This window comes from Lithobates pipiens, unplaced genomic scaffold (genome assembly GCF_037356315.1).
Source record: "Lithobates pipiens isolate NorthernLeopardFrog02 unplaced genomic scaffold, aLitPip1_a1.2 Scaffold_8, whole genome shotgun sequence".
In the NCBI taxonomy this organism is placed as follows: Eukaryota; Metazoa; Chordata; class Amphibia; order Anura; family Ranidae; genus Lithobates; species Lithobates pipiens.
Window position 1 is genome coordinate 125,714,272 of NW_027507903.1, and position 15,627 is coordinate 125,729,898.

Consider the following 15,627-nt stretch of genomic DNA (forward strand, 5'->3'; position numbering starts at 1 on the left):
TGGTATGGATATTAAATTTAAAAAAAAATTATGTGAGGTTCCCCCCAAATATCCATAACAGGGTATGGATTTTAAGGGGAACAGGACGTCAAATTAAAAAAAAAATGGCGTGGAGTTTCCCCCAAGAATCCATACCAGACCCTTTATCCGAGCACGCTACCTGGCAGGCCACAGGAAAACAGGGGGGACGAGAGAGCGCCTCCCTCCTGAACCGGTACATGCCCTCAACATTGGGAGGATGCTTTGGGGTTCCCCCAAAGCACCTTGTCCCCATGTTTATGAGGACAAGGGCCTCATCCCCACAACCCTGGCTGGTGGTTGTGGGGGTCTGCGGGTGGGGGGCTTATCAGAATCTGGAAGCCCCCTTTAACAAGGGATCCCCAGGTCCAGGCCCCCCCTGTTTGAAATGTTAAGGGGGTACAAAAGTACCCCTACCATTTCACAAAGAAAGTGTAATAAAATGTTAAAAAAACACACACACACCATTAGGAAAAGTCCTTTATTAAACATACATTTTTAAAAAAAAAAGATTTCAGCGGTGGTAATCCACTCTTGCTATCCAGCAATGGATGATCATCTCTCCGGGGTCCAGCGATGGGTGATCTGATGAAGCGATGGGTGATCTCTCCCTCCAGCGCAGCGCATCCATCCTGTCTCCACTGGAGACACTGCGGGAATCCTGGCAGCCTGACATTTCTTAGCTGAGGAGAGCGGGGCCACCTGTCACCTGGCCCCCTGCCCCCCTCTGACGCAAGGGTAAAGCCAGGCTTCCCCAGTGACGTACGGGTGACCCCGCCCCCTCTGATGTAATGCAGGTTTCCAATCTTCTTTTGGGTTATTTATTTAGAACAGAAACAGAGTCTTTCAATAAGGGTAAAGGGTTAGGAGTGAGTTCAGGTACTTGTATTGCAAAAATGGAAGTCTCTTATAGGAAAATCAAGAGAATAGCAACCGTTTCACAGCTGGATTTAACAACCCCCGGATAGACCCCCTCTCACTAGGCCTAGCAGCTGGTAGGGTTCTCAGTAAAGTCTCTGCCACAGACTTATGATGTACACGTGAGCGTTACTGAGGGACGTAGATACATTTAAAGAGCTATCATACGGTACCAGGTTCTCTCAGCAGATCCGGCGATACCATATGAGTGTTGCTCCAGGTTGTGTCCTTCAACTAAGCCACCAGGCTCCTTCAGAGAAGCCAGCCTTGTGCACGGCCTTCTCCTGAAGTGTCCTCCCCTGGGGTTCTCTAGTTGCTGGGCCTCTCCCTTCAGATGAGATGGCATCAGACCACCTTTGGATCAATAGGCCCCAAAATCCATTCAGGCCTGTCCCTGCAGTTGCGTTTCCCTGGGCCAGTCAGCTCGGAATACATGGTTCTGCACCCCAGGCCAGGAGGGCCACAGGGGCTGGGTCAGGAGGACCACCAGAACCGAACAGACAGAAAATAATCTCCGGAACCCCGAACCACGTGGTGTCGATACCGTAAATACCACCCCCCCCCAGAATGCACAGCAGGAGAACACTCCCACTGGGCTGGTTCTGAGAGAACAATGGCATTCAATACACCCAGCTAGACTGTGTTTCTACCCTTGCCGGTGGTGACAGTGACACCTGCGGTTAAGGAGAACCCAGTGCAACCCAGCTGGACTGGTACTGAAACCAGAAATTTAGAGAAATAGCCCCAAAAACACAACTGTTGTTTCAGGCAAATTAACTTTGGAAAAAAACATAACTCCTGCTCATCAGGAGCCAGCGCTACACTTACTTCCTCTTTCTGGTCTTGTAATTCGCTTAGGGGAGTGACATCCTGCACAGCACTCATGGTGTCTTCAGGGATAAAAATTTCAGCTATCCCAGAAGGCATCTTTTTTTTTTTTTCTCTGACTCTCGTGAGAGTTTGCTAGGGATGGGGGGGCAGGGACAGTGGAGGAGGGGTGAGGGAAGTCACAGGAGAGAGGAGAGGAGGGCTGCAGGGCTTGAGGGGAGCTAGAGATAGTAGGAGACTGTAGAGATCCACCGGATCTATGCGGAGAAACATTGGATCGCAATCGCTCGGCTTACTGCGCATTTGTGCAACCTGAGACCTTTTACTGCACATGCATGAGATTTCACGGGCTGGCGAAGTGGAGCAACACAGAGTATTGCAGGAAATCTGTGGCCAGGGCTTCAATTGCCCACAGTAAACATGGCTACTTGCACAAGGAGCATGGGGTATGAAAAACAATGGTTTGACATGCAAACAGTAAGCATTAAAACGATAATAATTCCCAATTCAGCTTTACAATGTTTGATCTGTATAATGCTCTATTTTGTTGGAATTTGCGAGTTTGACTGCAGTTCCACTGTAAAAAATAATTTAACTAATAAAAATAATGTAACTAATAACATAGATTTTTCGGCTTGTGCTGTTCAGATACAGTTTAGTTTTGCTTTGAGAGCAGTTTCATTAAGGGGTTTTACACATAAGCAGTCAGGGGGCATTAAAACCAAACGGTTGGAATGCAATTTTACTGCTCCCTAACTATCTGCCTGAGGACAGTCATGCCGCCACATGGGGCTGCGCGACAACTGACCCGCAACCACTTGCAATACATGTGATTGTGTCACCGTAGTAGGGTATTTACAGGGTTAAATCAGGTGGTAAACAGGTGACATAATGAGTTGTCAAATGCCCTCTGAGGAGTGACCCAAGTGTGGATTGCTCCTCCGAGGGCTCTACACACGTGGACAATCCCTAACAATGCCAAAGGTTTCATCCTATTCTTATTTTAGATCAGAATTTGGACATAACTAAAGATGGGCAGAACACCCCCCGGTTCGGTTTAGGACAGATTTCTCGAACATCGCAAAAGTTTGGACCCAATCCGCAAACCCCATTGAAGTCTTAAGGACCCAAATTTGAAAACTCAAAAGTCCTAATTTTGAAGATTATATGCAAGTTATTGGCCATGAAAAGGGTATGGAGGCCTGGGTACTGCCCTGGTGGACATGTCATTTTTAAAGGAACAGCGATCTTAACCGATTGCCGCCCGCCGTCATATGAAGGGCAGGTGGCGCGGCTCTCGTTCTGGGAGGGCGTCATATGACGGCCTCCCATTTAAGCAGGGAATGCGCGGGGTCGTGCGCGAGCATCCCTGTCCCTTCAGTGGCTTTGTGTCACGGAGACACCGCTCGGCACCGACTGTTTACCATGTGATCGGCCATGATGAAGTCAAGGCTGATCAGAGGTGGTAACGCCCCACTTGCACGCGATCGGGAGCATGTTGCCCATGCACGTCGGTGGTGACGTGTTCCCAGGAACACTGCTCGTCACCGACGATGGTAAACAGCCATTGACCAACAGCTGTTTACCACGTGATCGCCTGTGATCCTTTCACAGCCGATCACTGAATATAAACAAACCGCAGTAACGAGATGTTACCGGGTTCTCCTCCTCACACACCGATCGCGTGTGAGGAGATTGTGGTAACATCTCGTTACCGCCTTCAGTGTACACCAATCACACTGCCCCCCCAATAAAGAGGACCTGTCACCACCCATCAGAGTACCTGTCACAGGTTATCTGAGTGCCTGTCACAGTTCATCTGAGTACCTGTCACAGTCCATCAGAGTACCCGAGTACCTGTCACAGTCCATCAGAGTACCCGAGTACCTTTCACAGTCCATATGAGCACAGAGTACCTGAGACCGCCCTTCATAGTACCCAAATACCAGTCACCAGCCCATCAGAGTACCTATCTGTAGCCCATCAGAGTACCCAAGTACCTGTCACCAGGCCATCAGAGTATCCGAGTACCTGTCACCAGGCCATCAGAGTACCCGAGTACCTGTCACCAGCCCACCAGTGTACCCAAGTACCTGTCACCAGCCCATCAGAGTATCCGAGTAGCTGTCACCAGCCCATCAGAGTAACCAAGTACCTGTCACTAGCCCATCAGAGTACCCGAGAACCTGTCTGCAGCTCATCAAGTTACCCGAGTACCTGTCTCCAGCCCATCAGAGTACCCGAGTACCTATCTACCTATCTACAGCCCATGCCTCATAGAATATATGCCGGGGTGTTTACAAAATTGGGTCATTTTGTGGGTAATTCCGCTGTCCTGGTGCTCAAGGACCTTCAAAAGTGTGATAGGTAGAAATGAGATGTGTAATTTATGCTCCTAGAACGCGTGAAGGTACTACTTCAATGTTGGTGTAAAAGTATCACACATGTGGTAACGCCATACTCGGGAAGAGTAGCAGAATGTGTTTTGGGGTGTAATTTTTGTTATATACATGCTAAGTGTTGGAGATATATTATAAATTGGCAACTTTGTGTAAAAAAAATGTGTTTTAATTTTTTTCCACGTTTTCCAAAAACTTCTGGAAAAAAATGAACCTTTTAAAAGACGAATTCTTCCTCATAGATTATATGTTGGGGTATTTGCTTTCCAAAATGGGGTAATTTTGTGGGAAATTCAATTGTCCTGGTGCTCCAGGGCCTTCAAAAATGTAATAGGTGGTTGAAAAATGAGATGTGTCATTTATGCTCCTAGAACGCCTGAAAATGCCACTTCAATGTTGGGCCTTTGTATGTAACCAGGCTGTGTAAAAGTCTCACATATGTGGTATTGCCATACTCGGGAAGAGTAGCAGAATGTATTATGGGGTGTAATTTGTTGTATGCATATGCTGTGTGGGAGAAATAACCTGATAATATGACAATTTTATAAAAATGGAATGTCTACTTTCTAAAAAGGGGTCATTTGGGGGGTATTTTTTACTTTCCTGACTTGTTAGTGTCTGAAGAAATTAGATACATCTGATACACTGAAGGTCTGATCAGATGTGATCAATTTTCAGTGATTGGCACCATAGTTTGTAGACTCTATAACTTTCACAAAGACCAAATAATATACACTAATCTTGGTTATTGTCAGGGAAGGTTCCATTCGCTGGTGTCACTGCCTGATATTTGGTGTGCAGTACTGTGGTCTACCAGCAGGTGTCTCCTGGCAGTCTGCCAGGGGAGCTTTTCCCTGTTGATAGTAGTATGTCATCTTTGGGCTGCAGTACTGGGGTCCACAAGCGGATGTGTCCTGGCAGTTTGGTTCAGTCAGCACCTCTTGCAATCAGGTGTTACCAATTACAGGCATATAAATGCCCAGCAAACACTCACATGTTTGCCTTGGTATTGTCCTTGCGCCCTGACCTGCTGCTGTTTGATCTGATCCTGATTTCTGAACATGTTCCTGTGCCCTGAACTTGTGACCTGTGTTTCTGATTCTGTTTCCCTGTCCTGGTCCCTACCCTATCCCACCTGTTCCTGCCATCCCCGCACTGCAGTCTGATACGTCCATCCCCTCCCTGTCTTGTGTTAATTCTCCCATCGGCTGATCCCCCATGTATGACCTTGGCCTGGCTTGGATCTCTGGAACTGCCCTTTTGTTTATCTCTGTTCATGACCCTGGCCTGGCTTTGTTTATGATCCTGGTATTTCCCATTTTGTACATATCTGTCTGTTGTTATTTGGGGGTCTCTGTCTGTTGGTTGGTTTATTGCACTGTGTGGTTGTATTTATATTATTCACTTCCCTTAAAGAGGAAGTAAACCCTGATGGGTTTACTTCCTCTTTTTTTCCCTGCAAAGGTAAAGCATAATGGACTACTATGCATCGCATAGTAGCTCATTATGTGTCACTTACCTGACACAGGAGCCAGCGAAGTCGCCGCTGTCCCCTGTAGTCCGCCGCATCCATGTTGCTTGTGGCGTCTCGCAGCTCCGACGAATCACAGCGGCGCAACCGCGATGACGTCACTCCCGCGCATGCGCACGGGAGTCGCGCCTCGCAGCTCCGCCGCTGTCATACGGCGAAGCCGCGATGACGTCACTCCCGCGCATGCGCACGGGAGTCGACAAATTTGGCAAATCCATTCTTGGATTTGCCGCATTTAGTGCGCATGCGCGCCGCTGTCTGCGGCGCATGCGCCGTAGACAGCGGTGCCCATTTTCGGGCAAATATCTCCTAAACCATATAGGTTTAGGAGATATTGCTTGGACCTACAGGTAAGCCTTAATCTAGGCTTACCTATAGGTCCAAGTTGTTTGGAAGGGTTTACTTCCTCTTTAATAAATCTTCATATTTCATTTATACACGTTTGAGTTTCCTCTGTTGCAGTCCACACAGTTCTGGTCTTATCTGATACGTGACAGTTATTTTTACCAAAGATATGTAGCAGTATAAATTTTGGCCAAAATTTATGAAGAAAAATTACTAATTACCAAAATTTTATGACAGAAACAAAGAAAAAAGCATTTTTTTCATAAAATTTACAGTCTTTTTATATTTATAGTACAAAAAAAAAACCCACTAGTGATTAAATACCACCAAAAGAAAGTTCTATTTGTGTGGAAAAAAGGATGGAAGTTTCATATGGGTACAGTGTTGCATGACTGAGTAAGTGTCATTCAAACTGTAAGAGCGCTGAAAATTGGTTTGGGCAGGAAGGGGGTATAAGTGCACTGTATTGAGGTGGATAATAAACTTTAAAGTGATACAATAAAAATGAAAAATTCCTTTAAATATAGTGCCTGGGGTGGTCCCCTTAGTTTGCCTGTAAAGTAACACATCTGTACCGTGTATAGAACCTGCTGGAGCAAAACTGACATTTATAAAGAAAGATAAATGACATCTAAAATCATTTTCTCTGCAAGCTTTGTTTATTTAGCAAACAGCGGCTTGGGGAGCCAGACTGTATGATGAGGCCACAATTTAGTGCACTTGGAACAAGATTAGAGATTTTTTGGATAAATTCTGGTGTCTGGCAGACTTTTGATGGAAATAACAAAGTTTTGCACCACAGTGAGCAAACTTTATGTGAAGAGAGTCTGGTGTCTCTTTTGCAGACTTTGGATAGAAGTAACAGGTGCTGAAAAATTGAGCTTTGGGTGTTGGTGGTGTTTTCACACGTAACCTTTTAGAGGTACTCTTGATAAAAGCAAAAATTGGCCTTGCTCTAAAAATGTTTAATTTGATGCCCCTGTCACACAGTTGCGTAAAGATCAGTCTTTGGGTGTTGGTGGTGCCTTCACCCCGTAACCTTCTAGAGATACTCTTGATGAAAGCAGGACTTTGCATTGCTATAAAAAATATAAATTTGATGCACCTGTTCAAACAGGTGTGAGAAATTTGGACCTTGGGTGTTCATTTTGCCCTTGAAACTATACCAAAAATTACTTAAAGCTAAAATTAACACCCAAAATGCTAGGCAGCCTAGACAGTCTTGTCAGATTCAAGATCCTAATAATATTTAGTCAGCAACATTGGCATCAGGGGTTTGATAGCTGCTGCTAATGCAGGACTGATTCATTTTGACAAATGTCAGCCAGTCAATGGAATCTTTGGACAGAAGCACTGTTTTATTTGTCACAAAACTTCCAGCAGCACTGAATGTCCATTCGGAGTGCACGCTGGATGCAGGGCAGCCCAGCAGCCCAATTCCATACTTGGCAAATTTTAGCCAGTGGTTTATTCTCATGACCCAGAAACACAGTGGATCGTCTACTGGAAAGCTCTCCATGTCTGTTTTTTCCCCTGTGATGGCGAACCTTGGCACCCCAGATGTTTGGTAACTACATTTCCCATGATGCTCATGCACTCTGCAGTGTAGTTGGGCATCATGGAAATGTAGTTCCAAAATATCTGGAGTGCCAAGGTTTGCCATCACTGCCCTAGATAATCTTCCACCATATGATGCAGACGCTGCCAATGGGATCTTGACGCTAACAGCCCTGGGCGCCAAGGACCACCAACCATGTGCGGTCGTGGGCTCCAGAGCCAGAACAAGGATGTGTGTGTGTAAACACACAAATCCCTGTTCTGTGATGAGAGAAGAGACAGATTGTGTGTTCCTACTAGCAAGTCTGTCTTAACCCCCTACAGTTAGAACACACATGAGGGAACATAGTTAACCCCTTGATCACCCCCTAGTGTTAACCCCTTCCCTGCCAGTGACATTTACACAGTAATTGGTGCATTTTTATAGCACTGATTGCTGTATAATTGTTAATGGTCCCAAAAATGTGTCAAAAGTGTCCGATCTGTCTGCCATAATGTCGTAGTCTGATAAAAATAGCTGATCATTACCATTACTAGTAAAAAAAAAAAAAAAAAAAATGCAATAAATCTTTGCCCTATTTTGTAGACGCTATAACTTTGGCACAAATCAATCGATATACACTAATTGTGATTTTTATTACCAATAATATGTAGAAGAATACACATTGTCCTAAACTGAGGAAGAAATTAGCTTTTTTAAAAAAAAAAAAATTGGGGATATTTATTATAGCAAAAAATACAAAATATTTTGTTTATTTCAAAATTGTTGCTCTTTTTTTGTTTATTTATTTTTATAAACCGCAGAGATGAACAAATACTACCAAAAGAAAGCGCTATTTGTGGGAAAAAATTTCTGAGACGTTCCCTTTATAATGGTGGTCAAGGAGGGTTGTCAACCAATAATCATCCTGTGCCTTAATGAACGGGTCCTTACGCAGGCTTTGAAGAATACGGGAGCCCATGCACCGCAAGTTTGCGGAGGCATGAGAAGACCTCAGATCTCATATTTACACTAAAATGCAATAAAAAATTTTTTTATGTCATTTGAAAAAAAAGTCCTTTTAAGAGCTATAGGCGGAAGTGATTTTTTGACGTCGCTTCCACCCTGCAATTAAATTGAGACAGGTGGGGGCCATCTTCCCCTCACTTGTCTCCCTGCCTAACAGGGACAAGAACTTGATTGCCTCTGCCGCTACTGATGGCTCCGGTAAGCCCTCCCACCGCCGATAAAAGTGATCTTGCGGTGAATCCAACGCAGAGATCACTTTTGTCCGAAAGCGGACCGCCCTCTAAAGAAGAAGGTAGCCCCCTCAGAACCCAGATACACTGTCTGAGAGTTCCTTTCTGCCACCATATTATTATAAACTCAAATTAAGATCATTCCCCCTGCTTCATGGGAATCCCAATATTTGGGATTTCACCCAACAGGTAACAAAATTAATTCAAACTACCAACTGGAAACGGTTCAGTAGACAATCCAATCTTATTCCCTCACAATGGAAAGCCTTGACTTCTTTAAAGCAAAATGATCAGATAATCATCACACCCTCTGATAAAGGGAAACATTGTTGTAATCATGGTAATGAATAGGGATGAGCTTCGTGTTCGAGTCGAACCCACGTTCGACTCGAACATTGTCTGTTCATCCGTTCAGCAAATTCCGAACATTATGGGCCGTTCGCGCCAAATTTGAGTGGTTCATCACAGCCCATAATTCACTGCGGCATCGCAGTGCATTTTGTCGGCTCATGATTGGCCAAGCATGCACTATGACCCACATGCTTGGCCAATCACATCGCCGTCTGTCTAGCAAGCTGTAATTGGCCAAAGCCAGGATGGCTTTGGCCAATTATGGCTCAGGGGGTTTAGTACACACCCCACACTATATAGTGCCGCGCGGTAGCCTTGTGTAGTGTGTTGCGGTGGCGGAGAGAGACAGAGTGATTTAATTTCATTTGAAGCTGTTGCAAATACAGTCTATGTATTGTGCCATCTGCACAGTGTACACCTACAGCTACCCCAATTGCTGGTGTTCTGCTGCTCCTATACCACAGGCAAGCAGCTGCAGCAGTTACAGTCAGTGTATTGTGCCACCTGCACAGTGTACACCTAAAGCTACCCCAATTTCTGGTATTCTGCTGATCCTATACCGCAGGTAGCTGCAGTAATTACAGTCAGTGTATTGTGTCATCTGCACAGTGTGCACATAAAGCTACCCCAATTGCTGGTGTTCTGCTGATCCTATACCGCAGGCAGCTGCAGTAATTACAGTCGGTGTATTGTGCCATCTGCACAGTGTGCACATAAATCTACCCCAATTGCGGTTGTTCTGCTAATCCTATACCGCAGGCAGCTGCAGTAATAGCAGTCATTGTATTGTGTCATCTGCACAGTGTGCACCTAAAGCTATCCCAATTGCTGGTGTTCTGCTGATCCTATCCACAGGCAGCTGTAGCCATTACAGTCATTGTATTGTGCCATCTGCACAGTCTGCACCTAAAGCTACCCCAATTGCTTGTGTTCTGCTGATCCTATACCGCAGGCAGCTGCAGTAATTACAGTCGGTGTATTGTGTCATCTGCACAGTATGCACATAAATCTACCCCAATTGCTGGTGTTCTGCTGATCCTATACTGCAGGCAGCTGCAGTAATTACAGTCGGTGTATTGTGTCATCTGCACAGTATGCACATAAATCTACCCCAATTGCTGGTGTTCTGCTGATCCTATACCGCAGGCAGCTGCAGTAATTACAGTCGGTGTATTGTGTTATCTGCACAGTGTGCACCTAAAGCTACCCCAATTGCTGGTGTTCTGCTGATCCTATCTGTAGGCAGCTGTAGCAATTGCAGTCGGTGTATTGTGCCATCTGCACAGTGTGCACCTAAAGCTACCCCAATTGCTGGTGTTCTGCTGATCCTATACCACAGGCAGGCAGCTGCAGTAATAACAGTCAGTGTACTGTGTCCTCTGCACAGTGTGCACATAAAGCTACCCCAATTGCTGGTATTCTCATACTCATAATACTACAGGTAGGCAGTCGATTCTGCTAGCTGCTGTATATCAGTATATATGTCCCAGCTTTTTGCAGCTACATCTCCCTGCAGGCCATTCGTATGTCTGGAAGGCCAACAAGGAGAGGCAGACAGTCACGAGTCAATAAAAGAGGGCAAGCAGGCTCTGTGTCTAGAGGCAACAGTGCTGGTCGTGGACACAGTGTATCCTCATCAGCACGTGGCCATGGTACACGCTTGTCCTTATTTTCGGCAGCTGGACGTGTTGAGTGGTAACATGCTGAAGACTTGGTAGAGTGAATGGCCAAGCCATCCTCATCCTCCTCCGTATCCTATCTTCTCCAGGCTCAGGGTACTGGCAAGGCAGGCCTCTTCCCTTGGCTCAATGGCATCAGTCACTCCTTCCCTAGCCCCACCATGTTGTCCTGAGGAGTCCCCTGAACTGTTTGAGCACAGTGCTGGGTATATGCTTCATGAGGATGCCCAGTGTTTTGAAGGCTCTGATGATGATACTCAGCTAGAGGAAGGCAGTAACGTGAGCCCAGAGAGAGGGGATGCCCAAGAAGGACAACATCTGGCAGTCATGTTCCCCCAGCTGCAGCATACTACCAGGTTTGCTCCAGTGATGAGGAGGGAGGGGATGATGAGGTCACTGACTCCACGTGGGTGCCTGATAGGAGAGAAGAGGAGGAGGCACATCTCCAACGAGGCAGGATGCCCTCCAGGGACCAGCTTAAGGGCAGCACACGACTGCATCACACCACAGAGCTCCGCATGTGCAGGGCGCTGCCTCTGCGCGTTATTCCAAAAGTTCTTTGGTGTGGGCCTTTTTTGAGATTAGTGCATCAGATTGCTCCGCTGCTATTTGCAACATATATCAAGCGTATCTTGCATGGCCAAAACATCAGCTGCTTGGGCACCACATTGGTTGTCAACCAATAATCATCTTGTGCCTTAATGCACGGGTCCTTACGCAGGCTTTGAAGAATACGGGAGCCCATGCACCGCAAGTTTGCGGAGGCATGAGAAGACCTCAGATCTCATATTTACACTAAAATGCAATAAAAACATTTTTTATGTCATCTGAAAAAAAAGTCCTTTTAAGAGCTATAGGCGGAAGTGATTTTTTGACGTCGCTTCCACCCTGCAATTAAATTGAGACAGGTGGGGGCCATCTTCCCCTCACTTGACTCCCTGCCTAACAGGGACAAGAACTTGATTGCCTCTGCCGCTACTGATGGCTCCAGTAAGCCCTCCCACCGCCGATAAAAGTGATCTTGCGGTGAATCCAACGCAGAGATCACTTTTGTCCGAAAGCGGACCGCCCTCTAAAGAAGAAGGTAGCCCCCTCAGAACCCAGATACACTGTCTGAGAGTTCCTTTCCGCCACCATATTATTATAAACTCAAATTAAGATCATTCCCCCTGCTTCATGGGAATCCCAATATTTGGGCTTTCACCCAACAGGTAACAAAATAAATTCAAACTACCAACTGGAAACGGTTCAGTAGACAATCCAATCTTATTCCCTCACAATGGAAAGCCTTGACTTCTTTAAAGCAAAATGATCAGATAATCATCACACCCTCTGATAAAGGGAAACATTGTTGTAATCATGGTAATGAATAGGGATGAGCTTCGTGTTCGAGTCGAACCCACGTTCGACTCGAACATTGTCTGTTCATCCGTTCAGCAAATTCCGAACATTATGGGCCGTTCGCGCAAAATTTGAGTGGTGCATCACAGCCCATAATTCACTGCGGCATCGCAGTGCATTTTGTCGGCTCATGATTGGCCAAGCATGCACTATGACCCGCATGCTTGGCCAATCACATCGCCGTCTGTCTAGCAAGCTGTAATTGGCCAAAGCCAGGGTGGCTTTGGCCAATTATGGCTCAGGGGGTTTAGTACACACCCCACACTATATAGTGCCGCGCGGTAGCCTTGTGTAGTGTGTTGCGGTGGCGGAGAGAGACAGAGTGATTTAATTTCATTTGAAGCTGTTGCAAATACAGTCTGTGTATTGTGCCATCTGCACAGTGTACACCTACAGCTACCCCAATTGCTGGTGTTCTGCTGCTCCTATACCACAGGCAAGCAGCTGCAGCAGTTACAGTCAGTGTATTGTGCCACCTGCACAGTGTACACCTAAAGCTACCCCAACTTCTGGTATTCTGCTGATCCTATACAGCAGGCAGCTGCAGTAATTACAGTCAGTGTATTGTGTCATCTGCACAGTGTGCACATAAAGCTACCCCAATTGCTGGTGTTCTGCTGATCCTATACCGCAGGCAGCTGCAGTAATTACAGTCGGTGTATTGTGCCATCTGCACAGTGTGCACATAAATCTACCCCAATTGCGGTTGTTCTGCTAATCCTATACCGCAGGCAGCTGCAGTAATAGCAGTCATTGTATTGTGTCATTTGCACAGTGTGCACCTAAAGCTATCCCAATTGCTGGTGTTCTGCTGATCCTATCCACAGGCAGCTGTAGCCATTACAGTCATTGTATTGTGCCATCTGCACAGTCTGCACCTAAAGCTACCCCAATTGCTTGTGTTCTGCTGATCCTATACCGCAGGCAGCTGCAGTAATTACAGTCGGTGTATTGTGTCATCTGCACAGTATGCACATAAATCTACCCCAATTGCTGGTGTTCTGCTGATCCTATACCGCAGGCAGCTGCAGTAATTACAGTCGGTGTATTGTGTTATCTGCACAGTGTGCACCTAAAGCTACCCCAATTGCTGGTGTTCTGCTGATCCTATCTGTAAGCAGCTGTAGCAATTGCAGTCGGTGTATTGTGCCATCTGCACAGTGTGCACCTAAAGCTACCCCAATTGCTGGTGTTCTGCTGATCCTATACCACAGGCAGGCAGCTGCAGTAATAACAGTCAGTGTACTGTGTCCTCTGCACAGTGTGCACATAAAGCTACCCCAATTGCTGGTGTTCTCATACTCATAATACTACAGGTAGGCAGTCGATTCTGCTAGCTGCTGTATATCAGTATATACGTCCCAGCTTTTTGCAGCTACATCTCCCTGCAGGCCATTCGTATGTCTGGAAGGCCAACAAGGAGAGGCAGACAGTCACGAGTCAATAAAAGAGGGCAAGCAGGCTCTGTGTCTAGAGGCAACAGTGCTGGTCGTGGACACAGTGTATCCTCATCAGCACGTGGCCATGGTACACGCTTGTCCTTATTTTCGGCAGCTGGACGTGTTGAGTGGTAACATGCTGAAGACTTGGTAGAGTGAATGGCCAAGCCATCCTCATCCTCCTCCGTATCCTATCTTCTCCAGGCTCAGGGTACTGGCAAGGCAGGCCTCTTCCCTTGGCTCAATGGCATCAGTCACTCCTTCCCTAGCCCCACCATGTTGTCCTGAGGAGTCCCCTGAACTGTTTGAGCACAGTGCTGGGTATATGCTTCATGAGGATGCCCAGCGTTTTGAAGGCTCTGATGATGATACTCAGCTAGAGGAAGGCAGTAACGTGAGCCCAGAGAGAGGGGATGCCCAAGAAGGACAACATCTGGCAGTCATGTTCCCCCAGCTGCAGCATACTACCAGGTTTGCTCCAGTGATGAGGAGGGAGGGGATGATGAGGTCACTGACTCCACGTGGGTGCCTGATAGGAGAGAAGAGGAGGAGGCACATCTCCAACGAGGCAGGATGCCCTCCAGGGACCAGCTTAAGGGCAGCACACCGACTGCATCACACCACAGAGCTCCGCATGTGCAGGGCGCTGCCTCTGCGCGTTATTCCAAAAGTTCTTTGGTGTGGGCCTTTTTTGAGATTAGTGCATCAGATTGCTCCGCTGCTATTTGCAACATATATCAAGCGTATCTTGCATGGCCAAAACATCAGCTGCTTGGGCACCACATGCTTGACCAGACATGCAGTTCGTTGGCAAGCGTACCTAAAGGACCCACACTAAAGAACAAAGTGGACCTCTCCTTGCTCCTCATCAGCCGGGATCTCCAACCCCACTATACATTCAGTCCTCTCTAAAACCTGCTCTGAGACAAATAAAAGTGTAGAATTAGGTGTGTCACAGCCAAGTACTTGCGGGAAATCTGCTCGGTACACCGACCTCCTATTGTACCAGGCAAATTTCCCTGCCCCAGCTGCTGCACCGTCAAAAGAAGTTCACTCCCAGCCATCCACATGCCCAGCGGTTGAATGCTAGCGTGGCTAAATTGCTAGGACTTCAACTTCTGCCTTTTCAGTTGGTAGACTCTGCCCCCTCCCGTGAGTTTGTGCAATGTACGGTTCCTCGGTGGCAGGTTCCCAAACGCCACTTTTTCTCACAGAAGGTGATTCCAGCTCTCTACCCCCATGTGGAAGGCAATGTCTTGGCCTCGCTGGACAGGGCGGTCAGCGGTAAGGTGCATATTACCAATGACTCATGGTCCAGCAGGCATGGATAGGGACGTTACCTATCTTTCGCGGTGCATTGGGTGACTCTTCTGGCAGCTGGGAAGGATGCAGGACAAGGTGCCGTAGTGTTGGAGGTTGTTCTGCCACCACGCCTTCAAAATGCTACTACTGGTGATTCTGACACACCTCTCTCCTCCACCCCCTCCTCTTCTTCTTTCTCCATGCCCTCTTCCTGTGCTTTGTCCTCGGAAACAGCGGTGCTCCATAGGCATTCAAGGGGCTATGCAAGTACGCAAGCAAAATTATGCCATGTCGTGCTTCCGCCGCTATGCTTGGGGGACATGAGCCCCACTGGGGCAGATATTCTGTCAGCTCTGCAGGGGCAGGCTGAGAGGTGGTTGACGCAACATCAGCTTAAGCCAGGAATGGTGGTTTGCGACAATGGCACCAACCTCTCTGCCCTCCAACAGGGACAACTGACCCATGTGCCCTGTGTGGCTCATGTCCTTAACTCGGTGGTGCAGTGGTTCTTGGGCAGGTACCAGGGCTTACAGGATGTCCTGAGGCAGGCTAGGAAAGTCTGTGCATTTCCGCCTTTCATATAATGCTAGTGCTCGGCTGGCTGACCTACAAAAAGAATT